This window comes from Equus caballus, chromosome 20 (genome assembly GCF_041296265.1).
Source record: "Equus caballus isolate H_3958 breed thoroughbred chromosome 20, TB-T2T, whole genome shotgun sequence".
Taxonomy (NCBI): domain Eukaryota; kingdom Metazoa; phylum Chordata; class Mammalia; order Perissodactyla; family Equidae; genus Equus; species Equus caballus.
The window spans coordinates 40,382,807-40,400,948 of record NC_091703.1 but is presented as its reverse complement, the minus strand read 5'-3'; the positions used below and the strand labels follow the sequence as shown (position 1 = coordinate 40,400,948).

The window sequence follows — 18,142 nt, the reverse complement described above, 5'->3', positions numbered from 1 at the left end:
CTCACCAAAGCCGTTGTTTGCATCCGCTTCTGCTTCCTGGCCCCCCTTTCTCTCTAGAAGCCCCTGCACTGCACTGAGACTGCACTTGTTAGGGTGATGTCCACGCTGCCCAATCCCGCACTCAGACTTCTCTTGCCAGACCTCTCCATGGGATTCAACCAGCTGATCCCTTCCTGTCCTGTAAGCAGGTCTCTGTCCTGACCTATGGGACACCAGGGCCGCCACTCTCCATGCACCACCTGGCTCGCTGGCCCTCCTCCTCCGTCTCCTTTGCTGGCTCCTCCTCATCGCCCTGACCTCCAAACATTGGAGTGCTCCAGGACTCAGTCCTTGCTCCACTTCTCGTCTCTGTCTCGGTCACTCCCAGCTCCCCTTGGCCAGGCCCTTCGTGGATAACCCCGTATTGACGTCTCCAATCTGTATGTCTCCCCGGAAATCTGCTCTTGTTGATCCAATTGCTTCCTCGCTGTTGCAAGCGCCTCTAACACGGTTCCCAATGTTCCCAGCCAACTGGTATTCACACCCATCACCTCCCCTTGGACGGTCCGCTAGTCTGGGCTTAGTGACCCTCTTCTAACACACAGAACATGGCAAAGGGATGGGATGTCACCTCAAAGATTAGCTTACAAAGAGACAGTGCCTCCAGTGTTGCTCGCTCTCTCTCAGGGCAGCCAGCTGCCAGTTTGGGAGCATCTTGGGGGAGAGGACCGCATGGCCAGGAAATGGCTTCTCTGGCCAACAAGGACCTGAATCCCACCGAAAGCCACGAGTGAACCTGGAAGCACATCGTCCCTTAGTCAAGTCTGGCGGTGACCACAGCCCGGGCTGAAGACCCTGCCTGCAGATGACAGACCCTGAGTTGGAAGTGAGGCCTGAGTTGCTGACCCACAGAAACTGTGACATAATAAATGTGTGTTCTCCTAAGCCACCAAGTTTTGGAGTAATTTGCCACACAGCAATCAATAACTAGCGCCCGTAACATCTCCACATTAGTGCCCAGTGGCCGTCTCAAAACAGGTCCCAATCCACACTCGTGATTTTTTCCCAAAAACCTGCCCTAAGTCCCAGTCTTTCCCGCTTCCGGCCTTCCAGTTGCTCAGGTCAAAGACCCAGGAGTCATCCTTGGGTTCCCTCTTTCTCCCAGCCTTTATCCAACCCCTCGACAAACCCTGTCAGCCCACCTTCAGTGTAGACCCAGACGCCACCACAGCTCACCGCCTCCACTGCCACCACCCTGACCCAAGCTGTCACCGTCTTTTGACCAGGCTTTTGCTATAGCAGCGTCCCAATTGGTCTCCCTGACGCCACCCTTGTTCCCCCTACAGTCAGTTCTCCACCCGGCAGCCAGAGGGACCCTACTGAAACCTAAGTCAGATCATGTCCCTTCTCCACTCAGCTGTTCATATCCTGCCAGTGTTCCCTACCACACTCAGAGTAAAACTCCTGAGTCTTTACCCTGTCGTGCTGGGGCTAAGTGATCCAGCTCCCTGTCATCCCTCTGATCTCCTTTCTAGCCCCTTTGTCCTCTCTCTCTGCTCCAGGCCCATCAGCCTCCTTGCAGTTCCTCTTACACACCCCAGCCTCAGGGCCTTTGCATTTGCCATTCCTTCAGCCTGGAATGTTCTTACTCCAGATATCCACTGGCTTCCTGTTTTGTTTCCTTCAGATGTCTGCTCAAAAGTCATAAGAGAGGCCTTCCCTACCAAACTATGTGAAACAACCCCTCCCCACCCAATCCCTCCCTAACCCACTTACCCTGCTTTATTTTTTTCATAACACTTATCACCTGACTTACTATATATAGTAACCACCCCACCCCCCAAATATGAGCACCATATATCCTTCATTGCTGTTTCCCCAGCACCCAGAACAACACCCAGCACACAGCAGGTGCTCAATACACATTTGTGGAACGAAGGGACACGAACCCTCAGCAGAACAGAATGGCCTGTTGTTCCTCATTTTCCAAATGGTAGTTGCGGTTGGATGGGCTGGTGAGGGGCGAGTTCTTGTGGCTCTTCCAGCCTCCTCTTCCACTGCTCTCTCCGCTCGCTCACTTCTGGAGTCAGAGGACGCGATTTCAGCTTCCTTGTCCCTCTCCTCGTGCCCTCGTCCTTTCCGTGGCACCAGCCGCTGACACTAGAAACACCGCATAATCTTCCAGCTCCTTGTCACCAAGACTTCTGAAGCGCACAGGTGTCGCGAGAGCTGCCGCCCACCCCTGTGAAGATCTCTGGCCTTGAGTCCTCCCTTTCTTCACGTGTTTGCTGAGTGTCTGCCGGGTAGCAGGCCCTGAGCTGGGAACTGGAGAATATCCTGGAAGGCATGACACAGCCCACAGCCCGAGGGCTCCCAGCCTAGTGAGGGGCACAACTGCGCAGGGCCATTTGGGCCCAGGATAGTAGGTGCTGGGGGAAGCACTGTGGGCCACAGGAGGAATCCCAACTCTTGGAGAGTGGAGAATCAGGGAAGTCTTCCTGGAGGAGGAGACCTTTAAGCTGAGTCCTGGAGGAGAGTCTGATTTAGCTCTGAGGAGGTAGGGGAGGAAACAGAAAGGTGGGAGGCCGAGAAGGTGCAGATACCCCAGAGATAGGAAGCTGTAAGCTCTTATCCATTGTTTCCCCCTCAGGGGGAAGTAAGGGGCTCTGTGCAGGGGACAAAGGCGACAAGAGGAAGCAAGCAGGCACGAACTTCCCCAGAGAGAAGAGGGTCCCCCCTGTTCCCACGGCCTTGGCTGGCTGCTCCCAGAAGGTGCTTGCTCTTAGGTAAACAGCCATTCTGTATTTCTGAGCATCTTTCCCACCTCACTTCTGCCCATGTGACTTCAAGTTTCCCCTAGCAGCTGTGTCCCACGGAGGACAGACTTCATTCTGGGTTGACTTCTCCCCACCACTTTCAAGATGTGTGAATATTTCCACCTGCTCTACTTCTTTTTTCCTCATGGCCTTGGGTCTCCTTTCCCCCTGCTTCCTTTCCCCCAGAACTGCCCACATCCATTGCTACTGTTCTCGGCCTTCAAGGCCCTCTTTTTCCCTTTCTTCAGTCTCTTCTGACTATCAGTCTCTATCTATGGATTGATGCTTTTCTTTTCTTTTTTTCCAATCAATTTGCTCACCCAACAAGTGGTTAACGAAGGCCCCTGAGAGCTGGCGCCTGGGTGAGGCTGCCGTGGTGACGGAGGCTGAGCTCCTGACTCTGGAGACGGCCTTTCATGTGGGCAGGCTCCTCAGTGAACCCTCCTCAGCTTCCTTCCTCTTCCTCTTCATCCTCTCACCAGTTGTCAGTAAAATAGAAGCTTGGTTAAACGCTTAAGTTTTTTTTTATCATAAGTGAGTTATGATTCTCTTCCCCGGGAGATAGGTTTTACAAATGCCTTCTGACTGTATTCATTTTGTTTCATAAACAAGGGCTTTATGGGTGTGTGTTTGTGTATGTGAATGCTGTGTATATTTGCATGTGTATTTGGGTCTCTGTGTTTGTGCGTGTTTGCGTATATGTAACAGGCTGAGTTAAACAATTATATGGTGATTGTCAGGAATAACTTACATGTTAAAGATAGAAAAAGGTCAAAATGTTTTTAGGCTTTGTGTTTTTCTAAAATCTTCCGCCTCCTACCAAGGCTGGCTTTTCCCTTCAGAAATATAGCCCACAAGGGGCAACACTGGAATGCATCTTTTTTAAAAGGGAATCTTTGGGGGCCGGCCCCGTGGTGCAGCGGTTAAGTTCGCATGTTCTGCTTCTCGGCTGCCCGGGGTTCACCGGTTCTGATCCTGGGTGCGGACATGGCACTGCTTGGCAAAGCCATGCTGTGGTAGGCGTCCCACATATAAAATAGAGGAACATGGGCATGGATGTTAGCTCAGGGCCAGTCTTCCTCAGCAAAAAGAGGAGGATTGGCAGCAGTTAGCTCAGGGCTAAACTTCCTCAAAAATAAATAAATAAATAAAAGGAATCTTTGGTTTTTCTCTCACCCCAACAGTGTGGCACTGACAAGATGTATTTGATGAACGATGTGGAGGATGGACCTTAAAGCCATCTGCTTCTCCAACAAGTTTTAGTGGACAAAAAGACCCTTTCAGAGGGAAGGGGAGAAAGTAGTCATAAAAAGTGCTGAGCAACTGGAAATCCTATAATTCCACAAGTAGACCGTTGGCGCCCCCTTTTCGAGGATTCTCAGATCCAATCTTCCTCTGGCCCAGAGAGCCTCCTGCGGCCACCCTGACCCCAGCCTGACCCCGCCTGCCCCACCCCCTCCTATTCGAGGATCTCCGGCATTTTCTGGCCTGACTGAGATGATTTTATTTCGCATTTGATCACCTTTGCACAATAGGCTCCCTCCTCCCCACCTTCTGACATCCTGGACACACCTCTGCTTCCTAAATGTGTGCGTCCACACCTTCTTTCTCTCCTTTGTCCATTCATCAAAACGCACGGCTTATCAACAACTGGCTGGGCATTGTGCTAAGAAGTGAAGCAAAAATAAAAAACAAGATGTGGTCTTGGCCGTGAACCAAGAAGAGGGCCTGTGAGGGAGTAATTGCAAGACGATATGATAAATTAGGTAACAGAACTAAGTCCAAAGGGCGACCTTATCCCCAGTTCGCCATGGTTCATTGAGCAAATGTTTACTGAGCACTTGCTGCTCATCTGGCTCTGTTCTAGATGTTGCAGCTCTGGGGTGAAGAAAACAGATGCAGTTCCTGCTCTCGCGAAACTTACACTCTAAGGAGGGGAGATAAGTGACAGGCCAGTGAACACCAATGTGTAGACAGTATAAGAATTGCAGCTAGTGAGAGGAGTAAGATGAAAACACAGCAAGGTGACATTATAGTTTGATCCCAGATAGTGAGACTTGGCCATTCCTAGTAATTCCGTCCTCTTGAGATTGATTGTTTCAGGAACAGACCCAAGACCCGCTGGAGAAGGGCATCTAGGAGGTCTCTGGATAAGGAACGTCTCTCTGGGGAGGTGATAATTAACAGGATGGAGAAGATCTGAGGGAAGGGCTTTCCAAGCAGAGGGAACAGCAAATGCAAAATTCCAAGCAGGGGGAACAAGCTGAGTGTTCCAGTCAGACAGCCAGTGGCTGGAACGCGGTGGGCGAGGGCGCGGGGATGCAGTGAACCGAGCGCTTCAGCCTCCCTTTCGACCCCTCTACTATACCTTCCTGTGTCTCAGAGTGGAAAGCTAAAACCAAGTGTTCTAGACTCCTTTGCAGCTGTGGTCCTGGGGGCTGGACATGGAGTATGAACCTGGGAAGGTAGCAGTAAGGCAGGGGCCATCTTCCTGCCACCTTCAACTGCCACTGGCACACAAGGTCCTGGAATCACCCCGTGTCTCTGCAGCACCGTTCCAGGGTTTGGCCACGAGCTTTGTGGGCAGCTGTGGTCTCCTGATCCCAGGGCTGCTATCGTGGTGGTATTTTCGGGAAATCTACAGTTCCAAAGGTAGCTGCCTAACCCTCACCTTCCTGCGGGGGGCAGTGGCAGCAGCTCTCCTGGTAGGCAGCTTCAGTGGTGTTATTCCAGGAGTCGCTCCCAGAAGCCCAGCACAAAGCCTCTTTTACCCTTCCAAAGATTTTGAAGGAATCAACTCTTTATGTTCAACTTCTTTCTGCCTCAAATACCTGGTGTGGTCTCTGGTTTCCTGCAGCTGGTCCTGAATGATACAGGGGTTTGGGAGACTCAGCTCTCACCCTTGGGGGACCCCACTGTTAAACAGAGAAGTACCCATCTAACGCTACCTTCTGTTTCCCAGGGCAGCACCAACTCCCTCTTCATAATGAAACATTTTCCCCTTACTACCTCAGGGTTCAGACCCAGTCAAAAAATTGTTGGCAGTCTTAATAAACAAATCCACAAGTTTCCCTTTGCTTGCCGTGCTTGCTGAATTGCTCAAAGAATTTCAATAGATGTGGCAGGCTGTCTCTCCCCGAGTAGGTTACACTTGGCTAGATGTTCATTGACTTGCCCTTTGTGACAATTTGACAGGCTAGCCAGATATGGAAATGATGCTGGTCCGGATTTCCAGGTGACTTGCTCACGAAAGTCAACATTTATGGAGTCATACTGTGAGCAAGGCCTGTGCAACAAGCACCAAGGGAGATGTAACTCTTCCCCCCGGTCTAGTGGAGAGAAATACATAGACAGACCACAATAACTAAGGCTGATCGAGTGTTTACTGGGCACCGCTCCAAATGAATGAACTCACAACAACGCTATGAAGCAAATCACCTTATTTTCCCCATTTTACAGATGAGGAAACTGAGGCCCAGGAACGTTAAGTCACTTTTCTAGAGTCACACACAAAGTGGCATTGCTGGGATCTGAACCCGGGCAGCCTGGCTGCAGGGCCCCTGAAGTTAATCACAACCAGGCAGTGTGCGAGGCTCAAGGAAAGCACTGGGAGAGCAAAACAGAGGTAGGAGTAATTCAGCCTAAGAGAGTCAGGGCAGGCTTCCCCTCCTCTGAGAGAAATCGCTCATCTTCTGGTCAATTTGGCAAACGTGCATTGGACCTGGACTTTGTGCTGGGCCTGGAGGAAGGTGCTGGTGATACAAAGATGAATGAGACCTGCTTTCCTGCCCTTGAAGGGCTTGCAAGCAAGGAGGGGAAGCTGACAGCCAAGAACATTAATTGGGATATTGGAAGATAAGGGGTTCAGAGACAGCACCAGGGGATGGGTCAACTCTGCCGGTGACTTAGGGGAAGAAAAGGCTTCTTCGAGGAGGAGACACACGAGTTGGGCTTTGGACAATGAAGATGGTTTGTCAGGACGCTAGTTTGGGTGGGGTGCGGGAGGTGAGGATTGGGGGAAAGGCAGAAGGCTCCCCAGATGATGGGAACAGCAAGTGCAAAGACAGGAAGGTGGGGAACGTGATGGTGTGTCTGAGGAAGTGGGAGCTCGCTGGGTTGCCGCCGTGCTAGTGGGTGGCAGCCGGGGAGGGGGCTGTGGAGTGCTGAGGAGTTTGCACTTGGCTCTGGGGAAGTGTTTTTCAAAATGAGGCGTGTACCCCATTCGAGGATGGTGAAGTCAGTTTAGTAGGTCAAGGCCAGTATTTTAAAAAATGAAAAGGAAATTGAAATGGAATAGACTAGAATAAAATAGAGAGATGCAATACTTTTCGTATTAAGAGTAAGTACGTCTTGTGAAATGCTGTTTCAGTTTTACATATTGGGGCAGATACCGCAAGTTTTTCAACGATCCATTGTCCTCTTCTTCATTTTAATAATCAGATCCCCAAGGGTTGGCCCGCAGCTGCCCAGCTGGAGACTACGTGTTCCAGCCTTTTCTGCAGTCAGGTGTGGCCATGTCACTAAGTTCTGGCCAACACAGTGCAAACAGTGGTGGTGTGTGCCACTTCTGGGTCACGCTCCTAAAAGGAATGCCATGCACTCCTTTGTGTCTTTCTTTTTTCCCACTGTCTGGGATACAGACATGATGGTAGGAACCGGAGAAGTCCCCTTGGGCCCAGAGTTGGAAGCTGTGTATTGAGGGTGTAAGAGCCTTGAAAAGCACACCCCCAGACTGTGAGAGGGAAGTCAGGTTATGTGAAAGATAACTTCTATTTTATTTAAGGCACACTTACATTTCTGTTACATTATCTCAGACCAATCCCTAATACACAGACGTGTGTGTGTACATATGTATTTATATGTGTGTTCACATACGTATAGTGTTTACACACACTCCCCACCCCCCAGGCCATACTGTAAACTATATTTATTACTATGGATTGTGGTTTAAAAAAAATGGAAAAACTACCTGCCCTTAAAAGATGTTTTAAGCAAGTGAGTAATGTGATTGGATTTCTGTTCCCAGGCTGAAGCGAATCTTAAGGACCGCTTAGCCCAGTCAGTGCTTCTTCTTATGATGGGGAAACTTAGGCCCCTAGAGACTAGGTAACTGATTCAAGGTCCTGGGGCTCAGTGGCAAGAGCTGGTCCTTGAACCCTGATCTCTGAATCCAAGACTGTGTCCCTTCAGTGTCAACAGGTGATGAAGATTCGTTTATCTTGCTCTCTCTTTCAGTCTTCAAACCCTTTTCTACATCCCATTGTTCCCCTAATTTTCTAATTAATTCAGTTCAATTCAGCACATATTTATCGTAAACCTACTACATACTAGGTTGTACAGACATAGGAACGACCTTCGTAAAAGCTCCTTAACTGGTATCATAAATAGATACCGAAGAAAGTATAGAACTGTGTTTATGCTTAGATCGATGTATATACACATATTTCCTAGCTCTGACCCCTGAGAGGGCATAGAAACAATGACACGCCAGGAGCAATTGAGCACATCTAGAACCCAGATTTGGTTTTAAATACTATACATCAATGAAAGAAACGAAGGTTCCTTGGAGAAGTGGTTGATTCTGGGCTGGGGAGGGAATACACGGGGTGAGCCTGGAGCATCTTTTCGCGGCGGGAAGTAGGAAAGTGCTCAGAAAAAGATGAAGAGCTCGTGGGAAAAACAGGAACCAACTTGAAAGTGCTCCTAACGGCCGAAGCTGGAACAGTGTGAGCAAAAAACTAAGTACCAACAGTATTGGATTTTGTAACCCAGAGAATAAAATAAATATCCATGCATTCATACTGATATAAATAATTGCATTAAAAAATGACTTCCTTAACTGAGTATCTAGATGACTGGAAATATGAAGATTTCAAAATTGAGTAGCAATTGGGTAAGCTCGAATAATTTCACTTTGTGGTAACTGGAACTAAAACCCACTTGTGATAGACAAGTCTTGGAACAGATGGTGAAGGTCCTAGCTCTAGCCCTCTCTCTGGCACTTGACAGTCTTGTCACCCTCAACATCTACAAAATAGGGGTAAGACCATCCGCCTTGCCTACCTCACAATTCTCCAGAGAAATAAAGTATATGAAAGAAAGGGGAAATGCAAAGAAAAAAATAAAAGCTCCTTAATCACCAGGGACCCCAGCCATCCATATCCTAATACAATTAATCTTCATTATTCACGGATTCTGTATTTGTGAATTCACCTTCTCGCTAAAATTTATTTGTGACCCCAAAATCAACACCCGTAATGCTTTCATTGTCACTACAGACGTGCAAATCGTTGAAAAATTTGAGTCACCCAAATGAGTGACTTGCCCAGTGTTGCCTGCTAAGGCAGAATGAGGTGACACTCTGCCTTCTCCTTTCAACTTGAATACTGTAAACTAGTGTCCTTTTTGGTATATTTAATGCCATGTTTTTTGCATTTTTATGCTTTTTTGTTGGCGATTTTACTGTTTAAAATTGCCCCCAAGTATAGCTGAAGTGCTGTCTAGTGTATCTAAGTGGAAGAAGGCTGTGACATGCCTTATGGAGAAAACACATGTGTTGTGGGGCTGGCCCCGTGGCCAAGTGGTTAAGTTAGTGTGCTCCACTTGGGCGGCCCAGGGTTTCGCTGGGTCGGATCCTGGGCGCAGACATGACACTGCTCATCAGGCCATGCTGAGGTGGTATCCCACATGGCACTACCAGAGGGGCCTGCAACTAGAGTATACAACTATGTACTGGGTGGCTTTGGGGAGAAGAAGAAGAAAGAAAAATAAAAAGGAGATTGGGAACAAATGTTAGCTCAGGTGCCAATCTAAAAAAAAAAAAAAGAAAGCTTTAAAAAAGGAAAATACATGTGTTAGATGAGCTTCTCTCAAGCGTGAGTTACAAGGCTGTTGGCCATGAGTTCAATGGGAACAAGTCAATGATATATACATAATAAGATCTCTTTAAACATAAACACATATAAAATGTTTGTGACCAGCAGCTCACAGAAACCTAACCCTGTATTTCCTGTAGGAACAACAGTTCAGTATTCACTAATTCAGTGTTCGCAGCCACTTTATAGAACACAGCTACTGTGAGTAATGAGAACAGACAGTATTTAGTAGCCACTTCCACGTGCCTGGCACACCCTATATCTTCTTTGACATAGTCTCAAATCTTCCCTGCGACATCCTAGAAAAAAGGCTTTTGTCTTAGGCTTCTCCCAGTCATCTAAGTGTTGAAGTTGGCCGGCTCTTCTGCCATTTTATCACCCTCGACAGATGTCTGATTAGCTGGGTACTTTGTGGTCACATTTTTTTCAAGTAGGCCAATAATTTTTCCTGATTACTATATTCAGTCCTTGCCAATTTCAGAGAAAAAATGCTTACTGAGGTGACAGACACTTGAATTTTTTTTCACCGCTTTCCTGCAACTTTTTATTATGAAAAATTTTAACCATTCAGAAAAGTTGAAAAAATAGTAAAATGGATACTCATAAACTCTGAAGGCTTGTCACATGGAAGAGTGATCAGATTCATGGAGCGTCAGAGAATGGAGCTAGGACCAAGGAAGGGAAGGTAGCGGATGACAAACCTCGCCTTGAAACAAGGAAGAATTTTCTATCTTTCCAGGAGGATGGACTTGGCTAAGGCAAGATGCACATGGACAGGGACGTGGTGGAGCAGATCCCTGTGCCAGGTAAGAGGCAGGTCTAGACAACAGCTCAAGTCGTCTGTGAATCCACAATCCACTGTTTTGTCTGAGTTCTAGAATTGCCACAGTCTTGTTTTCATAGCAGTTGTATAGTATTTCAGCCACCTCATGCGTTAACTCAGCATTTGAGAGCAGATCTGAGAGCCCAACCTCCATTTGTAATGTGGTTTCTCTGGGAAGATGTGTTGAATTTCAAACAAATGATACACAAACAGACTTTTGAAACACGACCCCTTTAGAAGCTGGAGAATTGTCTGTTCTTCTTTTCACTCATCCTTAAACTCCTTGAAGCATCCCGGCGGCCCTCCGAGGGCTACTGCTCTGGGATTTGGGGACCAAGTCTGTGTTTGCCTTAGTAAATTATGATTTTCTAAACTTCAGATTCCAACATGGAGTTGACCTGGACAGGAAGGAAGAAGACCTGAGACGTGGCCCCTCTGAGTCATATTCTCCCAACCCGGCTTCATGATTTCGTCTGAAGTAAACGCCTGGGGCGACAGATAACCCTGCCCCACTAAGAGCCTGCTCTGACGTCTCCAGCCGCCATTCTCCTCTTAGGCTCCCAGTAGCTGTCTCTGGACAATGCAGACAACATATTTTTGGTGCTTGGTTACAATATATTTTGGCATTTTATTATGTGGTCTCTTGTCTGATTTCTAGGTCTTCCGTGCGCCTGACTCTCGCCTCATCATGAGGTTATAAACCTTGACCTGACGTCTGCTCTTAACATACTCATCTTTTAGGGACTTCGTAAAACCCAGGGCAGCACAGTATGGTGTGTGAGAAAGACCCTAAACTTGGAGACAGATAAAGTTCATCAGAATTCTACTCTCCCATTTACTAGCCATGGGACCTTAGCAAATTATTTTAATTTCTGAGTCTTGGTTTTCTCATCTCTAAAAGGGAAATGATTATACACGTGTAAAATGTCCGTCACAGGCTAAGCACCCAATAAATGGCTGTTCTCACAAATGAGCCCATGTCGTATGACACCATTTAGATGAAATTCTAGAACAGGCAAAACTAATCTATAGTGACAGAAAGTAGACCAGTGATTGCCTGGGGCTGGTGGGGGTGGGATGGGGCCATGACTGCAAAGGGCCAAGGGACGCTTCGGGGGTGGGGAAAATGTTCTATATCTTGATTGATGTGGTGGTTACATGGGTGTGTACATTTGTCAAAACACATCCAGCCGTGCCCTTAAAATGTGTGCTATTTAGTGTATGTAAATTAGCCCTCAATAAAGCTGGTTTAAAAAACATTTCATTCCCTTCCTTTTTCCATCAATGAAAATGGGTTGAACTAAGGAACACATTCCAGAGCCAAATACACATTTTAAGTTATCTTCCATTTTAGATTATTCATTTTACTGTATAATTTTCCCCATGGATCCATGTAAATAAATGAGAATTGGCTTGAAACCAAATCTCACTTTTTAAACTGATTTGTTTCACAACACTGGAGAGATGTGTCACGAGGGGCTTGAGAGGGCAGACAGTGGGATTAAGATACAATGAAAGTCTACTTAACAATGCCACGTATTTTTAAAAAATCACTAACTTATAGGGGAAAGGTATTTTTTCTGGTGAAATATTAAAAGCTTGCCACAGAACAAGGTAGTGATGAGAGCTTGGCTGAATGCGGTGGCCTAGGGGAGTTTTTCACTTCTGTCGGCTCAGCACTCCATCAGCCTCCTCTCAAAACAGCTCCTCCTTTCCTCTAAGGGTGAAGGGTGAACACCAGACATCTTTTTTTTCTTTTAAAGATTTTATTTTTCCTTTTTCTCCCCAAAGCCCCCGGTACATAGTTGTATATTTTTAGTTGCAGGTCCTTCTAGTTGTGGCATGTGGGACACCATCTCAGCGTGACCTGATGAGCAGTGCCGTGTCTGAGCCCAGGATCTGAACCGGTGAAACCCTGGGCTGCCAAAGCAGAGCTCGAACGTAACCACTCAGGCACGGGGCCGGCCCCCAGACATCTTTTAACGAACTTTCCTGGAATCTGCTCCCACCATACTTTTACTTACATTTCACTGGGCATAACTTTCTCACGTGTCTACAGCTAGCTGCAAGGGAACCTGAGGAATTTAGTCTATTCTGAAGGAAGGCCGTATGACAAGCTAAAAATCAGAGGTTCCATTACCAAGGAAGAAAAGGATAATGGATATTCACATTGGCAATAATTAATCTCTGCCCAAAGCCCTATCTGGTAACAGAATATTTCATGTATAAATAGTAGAAAATTGGAAATTGCATAAATTAATAATATACATCCATATTATATCCTTATCAAAATGATTTTGTTTATCCATAGTTCTTGAAATGGAAATGTTTCAATAGCACATCATTAAGTAGGGGGTTGGGGAGCCAGGTTACCAAAATTATGAGCTCTGTTCTGTAAAATGATATATAGATGACATGTGTATATATAAAAATATTACATATATGTATGTGTATATATGTAAGTCTGGATGTGGTCAAAGTATTTCTCTCTGGTATGGTAGGATTACATCACATAATTTTAATTCACTTTATACCATTATTTTTACAGAAAAGCATGTGTCATTTTTATAAGCAGAGGAAAACTACACTATTTTCACTTAAAAAATATGTGGGCATCTGTGTCTCTTGGGAACTTCATGGGTGGAGCCGAGAGGCAAGCTGTGGCAGGGTGGGATCAGTCATTTTCCTCCGGGCACAGGAGAGACATCGTTCCGGGTCCCTGTGAGACCCTGGGCAGTGGTATCTAGGAGACTATTGATCCCCAGGCCTGGAGGTCAGGAGAGAGATCTGTGCTGGAGTTACAGGAGTCATGATGGAGACTATGGCCAGTGAAGCTAGGGGACAAGATGCAATCCTGCAGCCACTGTGCTGTGAGTGTCTTTCCTCTGCCCCTCCAGGGCTCTGGGCTCCCAGAGGCTGACCTATGCGGACTGAATCACACCAGATTCCCTGCCTTCTGGCTTTCCGTTGGGCTCAGCCAATGGGAGGCCCTGCTAGGAGACCAGAGGATGGGAAGAGAGAGAAGCCAGAGTATTGGTTTCTCTGGCTCCCTCCATGTGGGTGACCACAGGCAGACTGCTTCTCTCGAACAAAGGTCATAGCTCTTGTTAGGCAGGCTTCTCCACACTGTTGTCCTTCCGGTCCCTGCCCGCTCCTGCTCCCTGAGAAAGGTAATGCTCCCACTGTTGCCAGCCCCAGGGTACAGCACGCCCCGTGTGGTTTCCCAACACCTGCCCCACACCTTTGTAAATAGTTCTTTTTCACACTCTCCTCATATTACCCAATTTGAGTGTGCCATCTGTTTCCTGTCAGGACCCTGACCAACACGGAGGGCTTGGGGTGAGGGAGGGACAGAACACCGAGTTCAAAGAGCAAGGAGAGGGAGAGGAAACTGGGCCTAAGTGGCAGAGGAGTCGAAGGCAAACCAGAGGTTGTGAAATCAGGGGAGAAGTTTCAAGGAGAGAGGAGCCAACAGTTTTATGAAGATTGCAAAGAGGTCAGATAAAGATGAAATCTCAAAGGTACATTGGGATGGGCCATCTGGAGGAAGGACTGGGAAGAGGAATGAAGAGAATTGGGTGGGTGGTTGTGGGAGTCAAGATCTGAGTTGGAGATCAGGAAGAAGATAGAGATGAAGAGAGGTGAGAGAAGTGAGTGGGGCAGAGGGCAGAATCAGGGCAGAGGCAGGAAAAGGAGGCAGCCAGGCCACAGAGGGAAGAAAGAGGACTCCTTAGTCCAGATGGGGTAAGCAGGTAGTAACTCCAAGAATGAGTGTGTATGCACAGTGGCACACACATACGTACACATATACAACACCCACACCCACATCCACTGTATTCTACATTAACACCAACACACACACATACACAAATGTATATATACAACCATGCTTCACCACACACAGCAAAGATACATACATTTGCACACATACGCACATCATCACACCATATACACAAAGTCACTGCCAGATCCACAGATCTTACCAGGAGCCCATGCAACGTGAGATCTTTGCTTTGTTGCAACACTTGACTCTTTGCTGGCATCATGTTGAACTCTGAAGGGCGCAGATGAGAAAAGCCTTGTTGTGTCTACTCAGGCATAAAAAAGGAGTTCTCAGTGTTTACAGTATGGTGCCTGATGCATAGTTAGTGCTCCATGGTTAAATCTGGAATGGCTACATGGTCACTGGCTCTCACCCTGACATATTGGGCAAGGGCTACACCTTCTAAGCAACGTAACCCAGGGGCTCCTAAAGACTGACCTCCATTGACCACAACCCAAATGCCTGTCCATACAATGGAATATTCTAGAATGAAAATGAACCGTGTACTACAACATGCATGAATGTTTATAACATAATGTTGAGCGAAAAGAGCAAATTCTAGATCATTATGTGCATGCATGATACTCTTCTTATAAAGTTCAAGAACAACTAAAACTAAACACTACCTAATTTAGGAACACATGCCTGTAAGATAAAAACTTTTTTTAAGAAATGTAAGAGAATGCTAAACACAAAATTCAGGACAGCAGGTTCTATCTGGGAGAGGCAAGGAATGGACTAACAGAGGATTGTGTAGATAGACGGATGTCACTGTTAATGTCAGCTTCTTGAGTTGGGTGGTGAGTTTACCACCCAATATCATATAATAATAACAGCAGGCCATGCTTGGACCAATGATGAGAAAACATCATGAGCCAAGGATTATGATTAATCTAATTCTGTACATCGGATGTCCTGTTACAATAAATAAAAATAAAGACTGTCCTCTCAGCTTGACCCTAGTTCTGCTTATTTTTGCACTTCCTCCCACAGCAATGCTGAGGGGTCACTGCAACCTTGCTCTTGGCAATCGGGGTTACTAGCGCAAGGCTGGGCAGGAAATGAACTGGGGGATGAGGCCATATCTGCTTTAACACTGTTCTCGATAGATCCTTTGTGGTAAGGGTTTCCAAGAACCAGCAGAGCAGTTGGGGGAGCTGAGCAACATTTACAAGAAATGAGTCCCTGCCCCGCCCCTAACCACCCCCCACCCACCCCCTTTCTCCTCCCTGTATAGCCTCCAACTCTTTCTCCCCACCCAGGCCCAAGTGAAGGGTAGCTCACAGGAGCCAATAATGAATATTTCCACAGAACAGAACTGCTTACCCGACTCTTTGGGGGAAGAACTGCCCTGACCTCCAGATCCTGGGCCCTGAAGGAACCTGGACATGACTAATCCACAAACATCTATTAGGTGGCAGCGTAGCACAGTCGTAATAAGCATGGACTGCCTGGGTCCACATTCTGACCTGGCCACTGCTTAGGTATGTGACCTTTGACATGGTAATTAACTGCTCTGCACCTCCGTTTTACCCATCTGTAAAATGGGGACAAATAACAGCATCTACCTCATGGAGAGTTGTTGGAAGATTAAATAAGTTAATACATGCAAAGGAGGCAGAACAGTGCCAGGCACATAGCAGGTACTGAATGAGGGCTAGTTAGTATCTCTAAGTGTGAGGAAAGATGCAGATGAATTAATGAGACCATGGTTTAGCCCAGGGACAGAAAACTTTTTCTGCAAGGGCCAGATAGTAAATATTTTGGGTTTTGCTGGCTCTAAGGTCTTTGTCACAACTACTCCACTCTGCCATTGTCGCACAAAAGCAGCCTTAGACAATTCATAAATGGATGAGCTTTATGTACGAATGCTGACAACTGAATTTCATATAATCTTAATGTGTTGCAAAATGTTCTTCTTCATTCGATCTTTTTCCAACCATTTAAAAATGTAAAACTCAGTCTTAGCTCGCAGGCTCTACAAACCGAGGTGGTGCACCAGACTTGGTCAGCAGGCCGGTGTTTGCTGATTCCTGCTAACGGGGGAAATCATTAGCCCCTCTGGATTTCTCTGCTCTGTCTGCATGTTCAGTGCCTTGCTTTACAGGCAAACAAACTGAGGCTCATTCTCCCAAGTCCATTGGAAATGCTGCCTCCTCTTTGAAGCCTTCCCAGATCACCTCAACTAAGGACCGTAATAACTCTATCTGCTGCCTCCTGTGTGATGAACACAAATTTGTTCAATACTTTTAAAACTTATCATGAAATACTTAAGACACACCAGAAGCTATAAAGAATCATGCAAACACCTTAGTCTTCACCATCTAGCTTATGAAATAAAGCATTGCCCAAAGAGTTGAGGGCCCCTGTGCAGGTACCCCTCCCCAAATCACGACCTCCCCAGAGGTAACAACCGCTATCCCAACTCTAGGAATTTGTTGCCCTGTACTCCTTGGTATTTTGCTACATACATATGCATCCCACACCAGGAGCTAGTATTTGCTGGCCTTCTGTACACCCTTTACATAATTCAATCTTCTTAATAATCCAATCAAGGAGTATCTCTATTTAGAGATCAGTCTTGAAGGTGTGATAACTTGCCCAAAGCATCCAGGTAAGTAATGGTGGTAGAGTCAAAGCCCCAGGCTGATGCCCCAGTCCCTGCTCCCGACCCTTGCTCCCCTCTCTTCCTGTGGCCGCACAGTTGTACTAGTTATCTGACTTCCCTTTCTCCGCTAGATTTTAAACTGCCCATGAGAAGAGACTAACGTGATCGTTCACCCTTCCCATACAACCCCTAATATCTTGCACCCGTAGGAGCACAATATGTATTTCTTCAAAGGGACACAGTCTTCCATCACCCCTAGCAGTCTCAGCAGAGAATGGGGAAACTGCCAGAAACTCATTTCAAGGGAGAAAGGGTGAGGCTCTGCTAGATTTCCTTAGAAGTTGGAGTAACTTTCGATTGTTCAAGTGTCAACTTTACTGGAAAGGGTGAGGCACACAACCTCCAGACTCTGAGATTGGGAGTTCCTGTGTGTTTGGCAGCGGGAGAGCAGGGCGGACAGAGAAAAGGGGAACTCAGAAAAGCAGCCCCCAGAACCAAGAAATCCTTCCTTCCTCTCCCGCAGCCACATGCACGCTGAGCTAAGGTTTGGGATCTAGTCCAAGCTTCAGGGTAGACAATGAGGGGTGAAGGGTTTGGTGTCCTGGACCCTCAAGCAACCAGACAAGACAGCATCTGGGCCAGTGTCCAAAGGGTGTGTGTGCATGCACTGAGGGAAGAATGTAGAACTGCTGCTGAGGCTTATAAAGAAACAAGAAACCAACATTTACCAATACTCAACATGCACACTGACAGTGCTACACCCTCCAGTGCGCTTTCAGTGCATTAGGATGTATTCAGGCCACATGTACGAAGCGGACTCACGGGTTCTGCCACCCAGTTTAAACTAAACTCGCACAAAATGGACAAGAGGCTTAAACAGATTCCTGCGAAGAAACCACGGACTGAAAACACTAATTATCCAAGCACAGGCAGTAAAATGGCAGAGCTAACTTTTCGCCTACTCCCATTATACGCCCTTTGCCAAGGACATTAGAGAGGAAAACTTTTAAGTCAAAAAACGCATTCCCACCCATCTGGTAGCTAATAACTAAACCCACACTAAAGGTGAAGGGAACCTGAGTCAGGAACTGAGAGTAATACAGGTGTGATAGTTTTTCAGTAAACTTAACATGTATCAAGTACATGCTCAAAATGTTTTACTAGTGGGAGAGACAGTTGGAAAGAGCTTCTACTGTCAGTTTAGCAATAAAGCTATAT

At 46.8% G+C, this 18,142-nt stretch overlaps 1 long non-coding RNA gene across 1 annotated transcript; it reads left to right on the top strand.

Annotated features, from left to right (window-relative positions):
- The first annotated feature begins 10,149 nt into the window (after positions 1–10,149).
- On the top strand, positions 10,150–11,124 carry LOC138919701 (uncharacterized). Its single transcript, XR_011430106.1, has 2 exons — positions 10,150–10,476; positions 10,873–11,124. It is a non-coding gene; the product is annotated as an uncharacterized lncRNA (long non-coding RNA).
- Positions 11,125–18,142: the final 7,018 nt, after the last annotated feature.